This window comes from Bison bison, unplaced genomic scaffold (genome assembly GCF_000754665.1).
Source record: "Bison bison bison isolate TAMUID 2011002044 unplaced genomic scaffold, Bison_UMD1.0 scf7180017864465, whole genome shotgun sequence".
Taxonomy (NCBI): domain Eukaryota; kingdom Metazoa; phylum Chordata; class Mammalia; order Artiodactyla; family Bovidae; genus Bison; species Bison bison.
The window spans coordinates 3,866,492-3,872,188 of record NW_011495026.1 but is presented as its reverse complement, the minus strand read 5'-3'; the positions used below and the strand labels follow the sequence as shown (position 1 = coordinate 3,872,188).

The window sequence follows — 5,697 nt, the reverse complement described above, 5'->3', positions numbered from 1 at the left end:
GGAGAAGTTGAGTGTCTTACCTAAAGTCACAAAGCTAGGATTTAAACCCAGGGTGGTTTGCCTATAGATTCTGGAGTTTAAGTTTTGCAATATTTCCACAGGAACAGCTAAATGAATGTAAATGCTTAGGAAAAAAGATCAGAAGGATATATACTAAACTGAAAATCATAGTTGTCTTTGGAAAGAAATCAGGAATTGGAGACTGGGCAAGTCAAATATTCCATTAGCTACAATGCTTGAGGGTTTTGTTTCTCCCCAAAGATATTTCCCCCAGGATAATAATTTCGGATTACTTCTGTTAAATTAGTGTAAAAATTATTTTTACAAATCTTGTGGTCAGTGGAAGTGATTTTGCATAAAATCACTAGGTTATGCTCTTCTCCTAAATTTCACATTGACTTTGGTATCTTTGGGAGTAGAAGCGTTAATTGTTAATCTTTCCTCTTTGTCCATCTCATAACCTCTGATGGAATCTTATTTCAGAGATTAGATAAAAAGGTATTTCAGGTTTTGTCTGGAACAATGGGATGCATATTGGTGAAAGTATTATATTTCATGGCTGAAGTATCCTTCAGAGATACTTCAGAAACTGAAGCCCAGGTAGCCCTATCAGATCAAGTATTAAGTACTGAACTAAATCAAGAAAGGATTTGTCATTTAATTACAAAAATGAAGTAGGACTTTTAAAGTCTCATGCTGCTACTGCTCCTAAATTGCTTCAGTTGTGTCCGACTTTGTGCAACTCCGTAGACGGCAGCCCACCAGGCTCCCCCATCCTGGGATTCTCCAGGCAAGAACACTGGAGTGGGTTGCCATTTCCTTCTCCAATGCATGAAAGTGAAAAGTGAAAGTCAAGTCGCTCAGTCGTGTCTGACTCTTAGAGACCCCATGGACTGCAGCCTACCAGGCTCCTCCGCCCATGGGATTTTCCAGGCAAGAGTACTGGAGTGGGTTGCCATTGCCTTCTCCGTTAAAGTCTCATATGTACTAATAATTAGAAAATAGTAGTGTGTTAGAGTTCTCCAGAGAAACAGACCAATAGGAGATACAGACAGAAATACGTGTAATCTTCAAATACAGATCTAAATCTTTGGGGAATTATAGATATATAAATATCTATATCTTCTCTCTAGACAGATAAATAATGAGAGAATCAGAATTGGCTTTCACATTTGTGGGGACTGGTGAGCCTGAAGTCTTCATGGTTGACCAGCTAGAAACTCAGGTAAAAGTTGATACACTCTTGAGTCTGAAGTCTACAAGGTAGGTCAGCAGGTTGAAAACTCAGGCAGGGTTTATACTGATATGTTGCAGTCTTGAGGCAGAACTGCTTCTTTTTTGCAGAAACCTCATCTTCAGCTTCATGCAATGGAGAAGGAAATGGCAACCCACTCCAGTGTTCTTGCCTGGAGAATCCCAGGGACGCAGAGCCTGGTGGGCTGCTGTCTATGGATGGAGTCACACAGAGTTGGACACGACTGAAGCGACTTAACAGCAGCAGCAGCAGCATCTTCAACTTATTGGATGAGGCCTATCCTCATTATAGAGAGTAATCTGTTTTACTTCAAGTCAACAGACTTGTAAATGTTAATCACATAACACAAATACCTTCACAGCAACATCTAGACTACTGTTTGACCAAACAACTGGGCATCATAGACTAGCCAATTTGTGTGCACGCATGTACATGCCCAATCATGTCCAACTCTTTGCAGACCCCATGGTCTGTAGCCCCCCAGGCTCCTCTGTCCATGGAGTTCTCCAGGCAAGTATTCTGGAGTGGAGTACTCCAGTATACTTGGAATATTGGAATACTGGAATACTTCCTATCCCAGGGGAATCTTCCCAACCCAGGGATTGAATCTCAGTCTCTTGTGTCTCCTGCATTGGTAGGCAGATTCTTTACCACTATGCCACCTGGGAAGCCCCAGCCAAGTTAACACAGTTAACCATCATGAGTAAAGTCTAATTTGAACTAAATTCTGACTGCTCAAAAATATATGTTAGAGATATGCCAGTCTAGTGATTTTTTTTCCATTAAAAAAATCTTTATTAAATTTGTTACAATACTGCTTCTTTTTTGTTTCCTTTTTTAAAATTTATTCATTTTTAATTAAAGGATAATTGTTTTACAGAAAGTCTAGTGATTTTTTCACTTAGGATGACTAAAGTTCTAATTTGCTTTAAAAGATTCAGTCATTTGAAAAAAACATTTGAATAGTGCATTTGCAATATATTTAGCTATTCTAATCACCAGTTGTGCTTAACACAAACTAGGTTGTGAGATAATTCTGAATTATTTCATGGCAGTTGAAATAAGGTCAACTAAAACAATGCACACAAATCTGTGAAGCTAACAGTAAACACACTGAACTCATTGCCATAATCATGCATTTTCACATTTGGTCTTAGTTAAAGATAGCTAGCCTAGATACAGTGTGACTATTTACAGTGAAACTGGTCAGTAATGAGGTGCATTCAACTTAATAGAATCACTCACTTGTCTCTGACATCTCATCTGCAAGTTACACAAATGGTTAACTAAGTTACGCAAATGATTTCAGGATAACCTCAACCTGAATCTAGATTCTAAATAAATTATGAGTTGGGCATTTGAGAATATTAATAAATGTGGACCTATTGCCCCTGGCATTATTGCTGAAGTTTAGTATTGCCTTGATGTTCTGTTAGTAAACACATCAATTCTTTGTTACTGGTAAACTGAGGAAAATCTAGTGTCATTAGAATTCTCAATTTAATTAACAAAAGGTTGTTATGTTCAGATAAGAACAAAATTATATACCACCTAAAAGACATTTAAATGTCTTTCTACCACTGCAAAGGAAGGGCTAGTGTGCAGTATATGTCATGGAGTTGGTGGCATTTATCTTATTTCTTATCTGTAAGATAGGTATTATTAGTCTCTCTGAAGAGACTAACGGGAAAATTGTTGCTGTTCAGTCGCTTAGTCATGTCCAACTTTTTGTGACCCCAGGCTTGCCTGTCTTTCACCATCTCCTCAAACTCAAATTCATGTCCATTAAGTCGGTGGTGCCATCCAACCATCTCATCCACTGTTGTTCCCTTCTCCTCCCGCCTTCATTCTTTCCCAGCATCAGGAGTCTTTTCCAATGAGTCGGCCTTTTTATCAGTGGCCAAAGTATTGGAGCTTCAGTTTCAGCATCAGTCCTTTCAAGGGATATTCAGGGTTGATTTCCTTTAGGATTGACAGGTTTGATCTCCTTGCAGTCCAAGGGACTCTTGAGAGTCTTCTCCAGCACCACATTTGGAAGGCATCAATTCTTTGGGGCTCAGCCTTCTCCATTGCCCAGCTCTCACATCCGTACATGACTACTGGAAAAACCTTCTCCTTCTCTCACATCCATATAGCTCTGACTATATGGACCTTTGTATGCAAAGTAATATCTCTGCTTTTTAATATGCTGTCTAGGTTGGATAGCTTTCCTTCCAAGGAGCAAGCGTCTTTTAATTTCATGGCTGCAATCACTGTCCACAGTGATTTTGGAGCCCAAGAAAATAAATTCTGACACTCTTTCCATTGTTTCTCCATCTATTTGCCATGAAGTGATGGGACCGGATGCCATGATCTTTGCTTTTGGATGTTGAGTTGTAACCCAACTTTTTCACTCTCTTTTCCCTTCATCAAGAGGCTCTTTAGTTTCTCTTCGCTTTCTGACATAAGGGTGGTGTCATCTGCATATCTGAGGTTATTGATATTTCTCCTGGCAATCTTGATTCCAGCTTGTGCTTCATCCAGTTGGGCATTTCACATGATGTACTCTGCATATAAGTTAAATAAGTAGGTTGACAATATACAGCCTTGATGTACTCCTTTCCCAATTTGGTACCAGTCCATTGTTTCATGCCCAGTTCTAACTGTTGTTTCTTGACCTGTATACAGGTTTCTCAGGAGGCAGGTCAGGTGGTCTGGTATTCCCATCTCTTTAAGGATTTTCTGCATTTTATTATGATCCACACAGTCAAAGGCTTTAGTCAGTGAAGCAGTTTTTCCGGAATTCTCTAGCTTTTTCTAAGATCCAATGGATGTTGGCAATTTGATCTCTGGTTCCTCTCCCTTTTCTAAATCCAGCTTGTACATTTGGAATTTCTCGGTTCATATACTGTTGGAACCCAGCTTGAAGGATTTTGAGCATAACTTTGCTAGCATGTGAAATGAGTGCAATTGTGCAGTAGTTTGAACATTCTTTGGCATTGCCTTTCTTTGAGATTGGAATGAAAATTGACCTTTTCCAGTCCCATGGCCACTGCTGAGTTTTCTAAATTTGCTGACATGTTGAGTGCAGCACTTTAACAGCATCAGTATTTGAAATAGCTCAGCTGGAATTCCATCACCTCCACTAGTTTTGTGTGTAGAGATGTTTCCTAAGGCCCAGTTGATTTCACACTGCAGGATGTCTGGCTCTACGTGAGTGATCATACCATTATGATTATCTGGGTCATTAGGATCTTTTTTGTATAGTTCTTCTGTGTATTCTTGCCACCTCTTCTTAATGTCTTCTGCTTCTGCTAGGTCCATACCGTTTCTGTTCTTTATTGTGCCTATCTTTGCATGAAATATTCCCTTGGTATCTCTAATTTTCTTGAAGAGATCTCTAGGCTTTCCCATTCTATTGTTTTCCTCTATGTCTTTGCACTATTGACTTAAAAAGCCTTCCTTATCTCTCCTTGTTATTCACTGGAACTCTACGTTCAAATGGGTGTATCTTTCCTCTTCTCCTTTGCCGTTTGCTTCTCTTCTTTACTCAGGTATGTGTAAGGCCTCTCAGACAACCATTTTGCCTTTTTGCGTTCCTTCTTCTTGGGGATGGTTTTGATCACCACCTCCTAAACAATGTTGTGAATCTCCATCCATAGTTCTTCAGACACTCTTGTCTATTAGATCTAATTCCTTGAATCTATTTGTCACTTCCACTGTGTAATCATAAGGGATTTGATTTAGGTCATACCTGAATGCCCTAGTGGCTTTCCCTCTGTTCTTCAATTTAAGTCTTAATTTTCCAATAAGGAGTTCATGATCTGAGCCACAGTCAGCTCCCAGTCTTATTTTTGCTGACTGTATAGAGCTTCTCCATCTTTGGCTACAAAGAATATAATCAATGTATTGACCATCTGGTGATGTCTAATAGGAAAATTAAGTGAGTGAAGTGAAGTCGCTCAGTCGTGTCCGACTCTTTGCGACCCCATGGACAGTAGCCTATCAGGCTCCGCCATCCATGGGATTTTCCAGGCAAGAATACTGGAGTGGGCTGCCATTTCCTTCTCCAGGGGATCTTCACAACCCAGGGATTGAACCTGTGTCTCCTGCATTGCAGACAGACACTTTACTGTCTGAGCCACCAGGGAAACCCAATCAGTTTAGTTCAGTTCAGTCGCTGAGTCGTGTCTGATGTTTGTGATCCCATGAATCACAGCATGCCAGGCCTCCCTGTCTGTCACCAACTCCCGGAGTTCACCCAGACTCACGTCCATCGAGTCAGTGATGCCATCCAGACATCTCATCCTCTGGCGTCCCCTTCTCCTCCTGCCCTCAATCCCTCCCAGCATCAGAGTCTTTTCCAATGAGTCAACTCTTCGCACGAGGTGGCCAAAGTACTGGAGTTTCAGCTTTAACATCATTCCTTCCAAAGAAATCCCAGGGCTGATCTCCTTCAGAAT

At 40.4% G+C, this 5,697-nt stretch overlaps 1 pseudogene; it reads left to right on the top strand.

Moving 5' to 3' along the window:
* The first annotated feature begins 1,144 nt into the window (after positions 1 to 1,144).
* Positions 1,145 to 5,697, top strand: part of LOC105003244 — a 7,017-nt pseudogene continuing 2,464 nt past the window's right edge.